This window comes from Canis aureus, chromosome 4 (assembly GCF_053574225.1).
Source record: "Canis aureus isolate CA01 chromosome 4, VMU_Caureus_v.1.0, whole genome shotgun sequence".
Lineage (NCBI taxonomy): Eukaryota > Metazoa > Chordata > Mammalia > Carnivora > Canidae > Canis > Canis aureus.
This window is the reverse complement of record NC_135614.1, coordinates 24,911,105-24,924,233: the sequence shown is the minus strand read 5'-3', so window position 1 is coordinate 24,924,233 and position 13,129 is coordinate 24,911,105. Positions and strand designations below refer to the sequence as shown.

At 34.1% G+C, this 13,129-nt stretch overlaps 1 protein-coding gene across 11 annotated transcripts in view; it reads left to right on the top strand.

Annotated features, from left to right (window-relative positions):
* Positions 1 to 13,129, top strand: part of MICU1 (mitochondrial calcium uptake 1) — a 248,921-nt gene that overhangs the window by 119,920 nt on the left and 115,872 nt on the right. Inside the window, exon 1 of one of the 11 annotated variants that reach the window (XM_077894922.1) lies at positions 9,264 to 9,353. The exons of 9 other annotated variants lie outside the window; for them this stretch is intronic. The gene's annotated coding sequence lies outside the window, so the exon portion shown is untranslated. Of the gene's footprint in view, positions 1 to 9,263; positions 9,354 to 9,401; positions 9,635 to 13,129 lie in introns of those variants that run through there. One more of the 11 variants, XM_077894923.1, reaches the window with a different exon arrangement.

Below are 13,129 nucleotides of genomic sequence, written 5' to 3'. Positions count from 1 at the left end.
TTCTTTAAGAAACAGATTACAGATTATTATTCATGTGTGTATGTGTGTTTATAGTCTTATGAAGTTTTTATACAATTGTGTGTTTCATTTAGGGGAGGTTAGGAATTGAGATGTTGGAGTGTTTGTTTTATTGTACCTAGCAGATAATATATAAAACATTTCTGTGTATTCCTCACTTCCTGTTTCCGGGTGTTCAGTGATTTTGTTACAGATCTAAATTAGTCCTTATATGTTATAATACTTTGTTACATGTATGTTTGATTTTGGAGTTTTTGTTCATGTAATCAAACAATGTCCATTTTTTTTCTTTTTCTCATCTTCTGATCAGGATTTCTGGCAGGTACCGACTCAGCAGCATGTGCTTTAAAATAATTAATATTCCAAAATCCATAGTAATGCTTCAGGGACAAAAGTTCAGTGCATGCTCATGTCCTTCCCCTGTGCCTTTCAGAATGATTCAATTCCTGTCACTTTAAATTAACATATTTTATCTTTAATATGACAATTCCAACACTGCACTGGTACTTGAAAATATAATATGTAGCATGATTTAAAAAGAAGTTTTAACTTTATGTGTCACAGAAAAGATCAAGAAACCGTTACCACTCTGTTGTATAAGGGATACTCGGTTAAATTGGGTTTAACTAGTCTTAGTCGGGATGTCATGTTCCTAGTTAAACTGTAACAGGAATGGTGAGGCAACAGTAATTTCAAGTGAAAATTAATCTTTTTTCTTTTGAAATTTCTCAACATGATAAATACGTAAAAAAACAGATTTTTTTACACTCTGTTAAAAAAATTGGCATAACAGGAAACAACTGGAACATTTAGAAAGACTTCATTATTTTGCTTTTTTGAGCTAATCAACAACTTTAACTTGGAAAATCATGAACGAGAATATATAGGTTGTAATCTGGCAAAGGAGAATTTCAAGGACTAACCTAAGAAGTACTATTTAAATTGATCTTTGAAGACTTAGACTCTTTAATTATAATTTATAAATTTTTAAAATTTATTCATTTAAAAAAAGACATTATTCCTGTATTCTAATAGAAACATAAACTAAATTACCATATCTCTTATTTTAAAATAATTAATGCTATAATGAGATCACAATGTGCTCTTTATTTTTATATAGCATTTTTCCTGTGCTTCCTTTTTTAAAAAAATGGACTATATTTTTAGTAGCCTGCTTACCAAACCAATTATCCTGTTACTGGTGCAGTTGATTATCTTCTGCATTTAACTACATTTTGAAACAGACCAACAAATACTTTAATAATTATGCCAAAATAATTTATTGATAATCTCAGTATCAATGTTTCTAAGCCTGGAAAATCTGTTTTAGAACAGCCATGGCACAGCTATATGCATAATGTTAAGGAGAGTAAATCAGATAAGATATTTAACACCTGTGATTGAGGAAAGCTACTTCCACTTCTATAATTGTGGCAGGACAGTTTGTAGGAGGCATCTAAAAACTCTTTCCTTTGATAATTGTATGGTTTAAGGCTTGAAAATTTAAAATTACTTGCCTCACCTAGTAGTTGTCCCTTTAGAGAATGAGAAGAGAAATAGAGGTGGGAATTGGTTAAGTGCTTAGAAGTCTTTGGAAACTGCAGCATTGGGTAGTCAGCCATCATGTTTGACAAAAGAGCACCAGTCTTCTTTAAACTTCCACTATCAAAGGTGATATCCTTTGCTGAGTAAGGGTTCAGAATCAAGTTTTAGTATATTATTAAGGATATCTTGTTAATAAGCTTTTTGTTGAAAATAATAAACTTTATTTTCACAGACTAGCTAGTGGGAGATTGTTTATATCACTATAAATATCACTCATTTTGGTGACACTAGTATAAATGCTTTAAGCTTCCAAAGGTCAATGAGCAGTTACTTTATAGAAGAGGGCTTTCTTGCTTGCTTTCTTAACAGGGATTTGTCCTTTGCATGCCAAGTTCCTGTTGCCTGTGGAAAGGCTGAAATCATTTTGTTTTTCTGGTAGCATAGAGCTGTTCAGATGCAGCTTATGAATGGTGTGAAATACTTAATTATATTGCTGTGAGGAGTATCCATAATGTCTCTTTCCAGTCTCTGAGTTCCACCACTACTAAAGTATGTCAATTTAATTCATGTGTTTGATTATTCAGGTTGAAAAAAGAACTGATAATATAATCATTAAGTGCTCCCAAGGAGGGTGTAGTTTACTTGGTTGCCTCAAATATTCAGACACCTCTTAAATGTCTTTAGATACACTTTTATTTTAGATTCTGTTTTTTTTTAACTTAGGGTCAACTGAACCCAATCAAATCTATCATTGTTGATTTGAAAGCATAAACATGATTAAACATTATGTTTCTTACACCTTCATATTTCACTTTTCCATAATGAAACAAGATTTGAAATTCATTTTGACATGAGAAGACTTGGTTCCAAATAACTTCCTTTTTCTCATTATTTTAGCACAAATACTCTAACATGTTTTGAAATTACACAAAGTGAAAGATACTCAAACATTTTATTTCTTCTGTTCCAGTAAAAATGGACTTAGCCTAAACATCTATTGATAATCTTTGGTTACAGAGAATGTGTGAGGATAGCTTTTGCTTTGCATATTTGTCTTTGCCGTGATGCATATTTTAAAGTTCCAAACTTAAAAACTTTTCCAATTACAGGTTAGTCTAACATTTATTAATTAAGAAGAGGATTAAAGAACCATTACATTCTTGAAGTGATACTCATTTTCAAAATGATGAAAGTATGCCTATGAACAAGTCAAGGCATAAAAGTACATTGTGCACCTACATTGTTAGCTATACTTTCCTCTTCTAGATAACTGAGCTGATATAAGCTAAGCCCCAGGATTAATATTTAAGAATAGTTTAACTCTTGTTTTGCCATGAAAATATTCAATCCCCATTAACAATTTCAGAAGTTACAAGTAATTTCTCTGCATTTATACAATATAACAACATATCATGGTTCTGGAGTCAAACCATGACCTGTTCTGCCATTTTATAGCATTGTTACCTGGGCTATTTATTTAATTTCTCTGAACTTCAGTTTTCTCATTTGTAAAGTACAGATAGTGGTATTACCTACCTCATAGGACTGCAGTGAAGACTCAAAGAGGTGTATAATTCAAATGCTTAGCACAGTGCTTGGCATGAAATATGCAAAGTATAACTTTAAAATTTTTGATATATCTTTAACTGTCAGTGGTGTTCAAAGGATACCTATAAGAGTTAGAGTTCAAAATTATTTAAAAATTCTTCATCTAAAGGGCTTCCTGGGAGATAGTAGTTGTTGTTAGCACAATGTGGAATGGTTGGTGATCCTCAGAGTGAAACTCTCAGTTTTTATGATGTGATCTTTTTCTTTTAATAATTTTTTCCAAATGGGATACAGTGAAATGCTATATTGACTAACTTTTCAAAATTTGTATTTGAGGTGGCTTTTCCATGAAGTAACAGGGAAGCCTTTTATAAGCCATGTGACTGAAACCAAGACTACTGCTGAGCCCATGACACTTCTTTTCAGCACTGATTGATTTGAATGGCCAAAGTTCAAAATTAAATTCTTAGGTTTAGGTAGCAAACCAATAATGGTACAGCATAGACTCTCCCACCAAGGGCTGCTTCGAAGTGAGTATTCAGGCATAATGTGGTAAGAAATAATAGAGTTGACAGTTTTCCCCTTCTCGGGTTTTGATAATACCTCATCAGATACTAAAGACTTAAATCCCTTCAATAATGTTGTATCACTTCCTTGAAGTGAATGTTATTCCAGAAGACTTTCAAATTTTTATCATTGCTTGAATCAAATCTTCCACTCTTTTTTAAAGCATCTTCATTTGTGTCCATTTTCTCTATAACCATCTAGTTAACAAACTAGGAAAACATTTGCATGATAAGTATTTGGAGTTATTCTCAGAGCTAAAGTGGTTAGAATTGGGACTGAAAAGAGAATGGCTTTCTGGCAGCGTGAAATTTATAGTATCTTAAGCATTCACCTTCCACAGTTTGTTGCACAGTCATTTCTGTTTGTCTACCTCAGATGCTCTGTTACCTTCAAAAAGGTTGCAAACTCTGAGTCAGGAGAAGTCCTACACTACTTTAAATTAGAAACTTCTCAATTTACTTTTATCTGACATATCCTCAAATTCTACCTTTCTGCAAGTTCAGGTATGAGACGGGGAAAGAAGAATATGTATTTTAACTGTGCAACATTTTCTGTTTGATTGGGAATACTGTGATTGTTTAAGATGGATATCTTACCAAGGCTTTGGCATCTATGCACCAACTAAATAATGAAGTATGAAGCATTAATTGCATGGGAAAATTGCTGAATTTTCTCTAACACTCTTCCCCTCCGTGCCCTAACCCCAACCTTAGGTAGAAATATTGTTCATTATTTGGAAATGATAGGCCAAAATTGCATTTTCTGAAAGAAGCATATTATTATCATTACTTTTGCTTTTGAAGACAACCTCAAATATTTCTTAAGGGATTTAGTTAGACTTTGAAATGTATATCAGTCATCTGGGGAAATGTTAATATTAAAGCAATCCAATTATCTTAGTCTCATAAAGGATGACCTCTTAATTTAAATAGTAAAGCTATGTTCTTTATCAGATTTTTCTATAAACCAGAGAAGATTTGAGATTCTAGATAATATATTAGCACCTATTTTGCTGCCATAGTCCATCAACTACTATTTGATAGAAAGTTTATTTTGAACTATAGAACTTGAAAAGTGAATATTAACTAGAATAAATAATGAGATTAAACTCCTAGATATGATTTTCTCTTTGGCTTCATCTAGTTAGTCCTCAAAGGCAAAATTACTGGCCCTATGTTTATCAACCCTGTTAAAGTTCATTGAGCACAGTGAGTATTAAATGAATTAGAATCATGACTGGAATTCCCAGTCCTAAGGCTCCTAACGGCACCTGCAGCTTTGGCAGTGTTATATAAGTTTATATGATTTGTCAGAAACCATAGCATAGATGCTTTAGCACAAAACCATCCTGGTAAAACAGTTTTTTTTTTTAAGATTTTTTTTTTAAGATTTTATTTATTTATTCATAAGAGACACACAGAGAGAAAGAGGCGGAGACACAGGCAGAGGGAGAAGCAGGCTCCATGCAGGGAGCCCAACGTGGGACTCAGTCCCGGGTCTCCAGGATCACACCTTGGGCCAAGGGCAGCACTAAACCGCTGAGCCACCTGGGCTGCCCAAGACTTATTTATTTTAGAGAGAGACTATGTATGTGCATAAGCAGAGTGAGGGGCAGAGAGAAGGAGAAAAGAAGCAGACTTCCCACTGAGCAGGGAGTCCATTGTGGGGCTTGATCTGTCGACCCCGAGATCATGGCCTGAGCCAGTCCAAGAGTTGGACATTTAACTGACTAAGCTGCTCAGTTCACTTTTAGACTCACTGAGAAGTATAACACTTACACATGTATAGGATATGATTTGCTTTAAGTTTCTAATTAAGTGTTTCTGTTTACCTAAAAATAAAAAGATTCAGGATATGATGCAGTTGAGGTCAGTAACAGGACCATATGAGGTTATTTATTTGTTTTGACTTGAGTTCAGTAATTTGAATGTTTTATGATAGTGAGTCTGTAATTGTGGTTTCAATCTCAAAACATAAGATCTTTTTTTTTTCTTTTTTATTTATTTATTTATTTATTTATTTATTTATTTTTATTGGTGTTCAATTTACTAACATACAGAATAACACCCAGTGCCCGTCACCCATTCACTCCCACCCCCCGCCCTCCTCCCCTTCTACCACCCCTAGTTCGTTTCCCAGAGTTAGCAGTCTTAACGTTCTGTCTCCCTTTCTGATATTTCCCACACATTTCTTCTCCCTTCCCTTATTTTCCCTTTCACTATTATTTATATTCCCCAAATGAATGAGAACATATAATGTCAAAACATAAGATCTTAAGCTAGGTCATATAAATGAATAGTAAAACAGTTAAATCTCCCTTATTTAAGTCAGTGAGCACAGTGCTTTGAAATATTTTACGTAATTTTGTTCTTTAAAAGGAGTAATATTTGTCAGTAAATTTAGTAGAAAAGCTCTTCTGTTCAATTGACCTGCATTTCTACATTTCAGCCTTAATGTCAGAGATTTAAGTGATTGGACTAGAATTTTATATGTAACTTTTAAGAGTGCTAAATATGTATAGAATTGTTGAAGCACTATGTTGTACATCTGGAACTAATATAACACTGTATGTGTACTATATTTTAAAAAATAACAATAATGAAATAGCATAATGGTCTGGAAGGTATCAGCAGTTACTATTTCTTTTTAAAATACCTGCTGCTGTTCATTTTCAGCATATATACTGAAGTATTGCTAAATATTACCTTGTGAACTTTAAGATGAAAGCAAGTTTCTCCTAGACCCTTACTATAAATTTTTTTGCTAAATTTATATTTTAATATATTAATCTCACATTACATGGCCTTACAATACATTTGAAATATATTCTACTTTTTTTTTCAAGTTTTTATTTATTCATGAGAGACACAGAGAGAGGCAGAGACATAGGCAGAGGAAGAAGCAGGCTCCATGCAGGGAGCCTGACATGGGACTCAATCCTGGATCTCCCAGGATCAGGCCCTGGACCGAAGGCAGCACTAAACCACTGAGCCACCCAGGGTGCCCCTATATTCTACTTCTTTTGACTTTTATATGCAGAAATTTCTTCCTTTTGATTTGATGTTTATTTTCTACATTGAATGTATTACTTTCATTGAATTAAATACAAATCTTTATGATAGATTTTCCTAGTAAAAATACATTATAAATGTTCATTAGTATGATATAAATTTCATTAGTAACAAAAGATATAAATAACTACCTCTGAGATAGAGAAAGTGAACATTATTATCAATCTGCTAAGGAAAATTACGTTTTCCTTGGAATGTGCCCCCATTTCATCCTTGAAGTATACAAATGATATTTGCCTAGGGGAAAAGAATGACTTAAAACTTAGTCAAGGATTCAACATTATTCAAAATATTAAGTGAAGAAACATTTAACTTCACATTCTCAGTTTGCAGGATTAAACATTGATAAGATCTGGGGGTAAGAAAAAATAATGAAAAATCTTCCCTTCACTTTCCTTCCTTGAATCTAGATTTTTCCATTTTCACCATACTTTGGGACTCTCAAAATTTTATCAATATCAAACTCAAATATCTATATTTTCACAGTTCCCTATGTGCCATGGCTAGTTGGTTTGAGGATATTATTTATGGTAGAATCAGGCCTTTGATTTATAAAGGCCAGCTAAGAAACAGTCATATAAAACCAAATGTCTAAAAATTGGTTTTGTAGTAACTCTCATTTCCTCTCAAATTTTGATGTATTTATTTGATTCTTCTCCTAGCTTTAAAAAAAAATTGAGAAATCAAATTTGATAGTTTTATGGCAGTTTTGGTATATTTGATTAATGTCATGAATTTTTTAAGAATCACCTTTGGAGTTGTGGATACTCAACCCACTTATAAATTCTTAGGGTTAATAATTAGGTGAATCTTAAATGCACTTGTGCCACTCTTTGACAAGTTGGTGCCTTGGAAAACATACACATGACTTCCCTCTCTCTCTCTCTCTCTCTCTCTCTCTCCTGCTATCCCTACCACAACTCCAGAAGCATGGAAGAACAATGTAGACCTTTAAGAACGAATTAGAAGATAACATTGCACAAAGTATACTGTATAGTATGGTTAATTTAAAAATCCTCTTTGAATATCATTCTCATTTTTAAGGAGCAATTGCAAAACATACACATTCTCTGTTCTTTCTCTTAAACACATTATACATATGTGCATACATGTTTTCTCTTTCCTGTTTTTCCTGACTTTGATACTTTCTATCCTTGTCACGTCCCCTCCTTTTTTTGTTCACCTTTCTAGGGTCCTTTTTCCTTCTGTATCTTTCAGATGTCTTCATCTTTTTCTTATATGGAGCACTTTGGCCTTCTTTGGCTTCTCTTTCCTATCATTCTACTCAATTCAGCAGAGATCTCATATATAGCTGCACTAATAGAAATATTTTCTCTTTGAGAGGACTGAGGGTTGCAAACATGGACATATTCCATGTAAGGCAGTAGAGAAAGAGATGCCTTCCTGGAGAAAAATCACACTAAAATAGCATTGTAAGGTGTTACTATATAGTCCCTCTGGAGATATGTTCCAGTAGTAATTCTTAATCAATATACAATTGAAGGTATGTTCGTTGACATCTTTATTATCTCCACACACTTTACATTATGGAATAGTGAAGGAGGCTAAGCCTAAACCATGACCTCAAATGCATGTCATGCACAATCTTAAGCTACCTTTTCAACCATTCAGATAATTTCATGTTTATTTGTACTTTGGAATACAGACATTTTGTAAGTAATCAAAAGACCTTCAAAAGAAAATGGACTACTCAAATCAGAAAATATAGAAAAAGTAGCCACACTTTTGGTAAATTGGTAAATTAATTTTTAACAAAAGTGCCAAAATAGTTAAATGGAGAAAGGAATCATTTGTTTTCAACAAATTTATATTTAAAAAAAAATAAAACTTACCCCTTCCCTCACTATACACACAATTTACTTGGAATAGATCATAGACCTAAATATAAAATCTATGATAAGGCTTCTAAAAGCAAATATGAGACGATTTTTATGGACTAAAGAGAGGCAAAAAATTATTAGCATATAAAAAACAATAACCATAAAGGAAAAAATCAATTAGACTTCATGAAAATGTAAAACTTTTCATTGTTAACATAAAATAGAAATTATAAGCCACAAACAAGCAGAAAATATTTTTAATACATGTATCTGACTATATTTGTTATCTGTTGCTAAGTAACAAATCCAAAGCTTAGTGGCTTAAAACAATAATAATCATTTCTTGTCACTTAAGTTTTCTGTGCATAAGGAATTTGGGAGCAATTTGTCTAGATGGTTCTGACTCAGACTTTTTTTTTTATGAGGTTGCAGTCAGAGGTTCGCTAAAGCCTTAGCCATCTGGCTTGGCTGAGGATGGAAAATTCATTTTGAAGGTGGCTCACTAAAATATCTTCTACTGACTCTTTTTGGGAGGCCTCAGATCCTCTCCCTGTAGGCTCTCCATAGTCCTGCCTCTGTTCAAATGACAGCTAGCTTCCCTCCAACAGAGCAATGTACCTTTTATAACAGACTCAGAAGTCACACATTATGACTTAAGCTATCTTTTGTTGGTCATACAGACCAACCCTGATTCATTCCATAAGGAAACAAGGTCTACATAAGAACATGCAGAACAGCAGGCAAGATTCACTAGGCTACCCAGGTCAGACTCCATGAAAAAAGAGTCTTATACCCAGGACATATGATAATTAGTAATTAAAAGAAAGAAAAAGAACCCAATTAAAAATGGGCAAAAGACTTGGATTTTGCAAATACGTAATTTCCAATAAATAGTGCTCAATAAGATTGGCCAGCAAGGAAATGTATAACAGAACCACAATGAGGTGACACTACCTACCCACTCAAATGGCTAAAATTAAAAAGACTGGCAACATAAATGTTGGCAATGAAGTGGAGTGACTGGAACTCTCATGCATTGATGATGTGAGTAAAAAAGGTACAGCAACTTTGAGGCAAGTCAAAATAGCCAAAAACTCAAAACACCTGTGTTTATACATTAAGGAATGAATAATATGTGTGCATTATGATTATATAAAAGTTATAATTATTTCACTTTTATTGAGAGTAGTATACTTCTCTGCAATGAAAATGAATGAATTACTGAAAAATACAGTATGAATGATTCTCCTCAACATTGTGCTGAGCTAAAGAAGCTGTACACCTAAGAGTATATACTGGTGATACCATTTATAAGGAACTTCCAAAAGAGGTAGAACCAATCAATGGTATAAAAATACATTGAGAATTAACTGTAGAGGAGCATAAAAGAAACAATGGAAATGTTTCCAGTGGAAATGTTCTATGTCTTCATGGGAATGTGGGTTACTCAGATATATAGATATATATATATATACTTATAAAACTCATTATTTTGTATATTAGATTTGTGCATTTTACTGAAAATAGATTTTACTTAAAACATATTGAAGTCTAGATGACATGATTAACAATTGTGAAATTACTCTGTAGATTCTCAGTTTAAGCAAATGAGTAAATATATTGAGGATAATGGGAACCAGTTTTCTCCCTATTGGAGAGGGGAATAACATGTATGTAAGGGATAAGACTGTGTTGTACCCCACAGTATTAGAATGAAATTAAGGATACCAATATGAATTCTTAGCTTATAATAGACAGATATGAATGTAATTACGAGAAAGCTTCCGCCTAATTTAAATTGAGGGATATTCTTTAGTATAATTCACTTTTCAAGTTTTTCAAGGTCAAAAAGTACAAAGAGAGAGCAAATGGCAGAGTAGGTTAACTTCAAAACTACACCTCTCCAGTAGACAGTTGGTAAGTTGGCAAAATCATCAATCAACTTTTTCAGATCTCTGGAATCTAAGCAAAGACTTAAAACAACCAGAGGAGTGCTTAAAGAAGAAAGAAGATGCTGAAATTTGGTAAAATAAGGTTGTGGTGTTACTTGATGACAATTTCCCCACTCCTCAGCACAATGACAGCCATAACGATTGTGTCTCCCATTTCTGGTACAGCTTGCTTGTACCAGAGTGAGCAGTGCAGACCTTGTTCTTGGAGAATATGTATGTGGGCATTGACTTGTCTGATCAATGAGGAATCAGCTTGCTAGCTTGCCTTTGTTTTGCCTACATTAGAACTTTCTGAGACCTGGGGTGGCCTCCCAAGTGGCATTTGCCAAAAGCATTTAAAGGTAAATGTACTAGCCACAGCAGCCTGAGACAAGCAGCAAATAAACCCAAAAGCCTGGAAAATGAAGAGCCTGTAGCTGGAGATAGTGAGAACAAGGACTTTGAAGTGCTCCATCATACACTGAGGAATCTGGAAGACCTTCCATGTCCAGAGCTGGACGAATACCTAGAAGAACCTTAGCAGACCCTAAACTTTCACCTCTGGCTACCTTTTAGCTTCTGTGCAAGAAAGAAGTGAAGGCAAAGGCAGATTCTTAAACAGTGGCTAAGCATTGAAAGAATCCCCAACACAGAGCCAACCTGTAAAGACCTGGAGAGTATTCCCACATATACATCTTTGGCTCCAGGAATTTAGGGAAATCTCCGTCAAATCACTAGGTGACCACTCAGGTAATGGAACAGAGACTTGAGTGATCTTGCTTGACAAAGCATACAGTATTTACAAAAATAATTTAGGAAAGTCACTGAAGAAATAATTATAACTCACACAAGCAGCAGCAGCAAACCCTGAGGAGAGGGAGAATATGGCTTCCAGAGTTACCACATTATAATACACAAAATGTCAAGTTTTCAACAACAAATTTTGCTTTCCTAGAATAAAGAATGTGCCATTTCACAGGAAAAAAAGGAATAGGGACTATCCTTGAGAAAGCTCAGACATTATACTTACTATAGACTTTAAATCCATTATCTTAAGTATATTCAGTGGCCTAAAAGGAACCAGAGGCAAAGAACTCAAAGGAAACATGAGAAAATATCAACCAAGAGAAATTTCAAAAAACTTTCAAGTGAAAACTGAAACTGAAAAGTACAATAGCCAAAAGGAGAATTTCACCAAAGCGGTCTAACAGCCAATTTGAACAGTCAGTAAAAAAGAATCCATGAACTTGAAGATAGGTCAGTTAATATTCTCCAATGTGAGAAACAGAGAAAAAGAAGAAAACTGAACAGAGTTTAAGATACCTTTGTGACATTAAGTGTACCAACATATGTATGATAGGAATCCTAGAAGGCAAGGAGAAAGAGAAGAGAGTAGTATTTGAAGAAACAATGACTGAGAACTTTGCAAATAAATTAATGAAATATGTCAATCTACACTAGGATAAATTTCCAGATATCTACCCTGAGATACATTATAATCCAACTGTCAAAAACTTAGACAAAGAATTGTGAAAGTAGGGAGTTTGTGGCTAGTAGACCAACCCTACCAAAAAAGGGGGGGGGGCTATTGCAATATTGCAAGTCCTTAAAGGCTGAAATGAAAGGAAACTAGATAGTAACTTGAATCTGTATGAACAGATGACACCAGTAAACATAACAACACAGGTAAATAAAAGCCAGTGTGATTACATTTTGTCTTTTTAAAAATATTTATTCATGAGACAGAGAGAGAGGGAGAGACATAGGCAGAAGAAGAAGCAGGCTCCTCGCAGGGAGCCTGATGTAAGACTCGATCCCCAGACCTGGGATCTCACCCTGAGCCAAAGGCAGATGCTCAACCTCTGAGCCACCCAGGCATCTCATATTTTGGGTTTTTAACTCCTTTTTTGTGTGTGTGATTTAAAAGACAAATAAATGCATAAAATAATAATTATAAATCTATGTTAATGGGAATACTGTATAATATAATTTATGAAAATATAAACATGAGCAGAATTTGTTTTAACACTATTGAAACTAAGTTGTGTTTTTTTAAAATTTCATTGATTTATGTGAGAGAGAGTGAGCAACTGAGTGAGAATAAGAACACAAGCAGGGGGAGAGGGAGAAGCAGATTCCCCGCCGAGCAGGGAGCCCAATGTGGAGCTCAATTCCAGGACCTGAGCCAAAGGCAGAGCTTAACCAACTGAACCACCCAGGCACACCGAAGCTTAGTATTAATTCAGACTAGATTCCTGTAAACTTGAGGTGTTAATTGTTATCTGCAAAGTAGCCTACTAAGAAAATAATTAGGTTTGGTTCCATTTATATGAAATATCTAGGTGACTTCATAGAGACAGAAAATAGATAAGTGGCTAGAAGAAGGGGGGCATGGAGTGTGACCCTTTGGAAGGGGTTTCCAAATGGGGTGATGAAAAAGTTCTGGAACTATATAGTGGTGATCCTGTGAAGTTCTGGAACTAGATAGTGGTGATAGTGTGAATATACTTACTACCACTGAGTTTTACACTTTAAAAAATTTTATGTATATTTTACTATGATTTTTAAAAATTATAAAAACAAACAGTATGGTATTGGCAGAAAATAG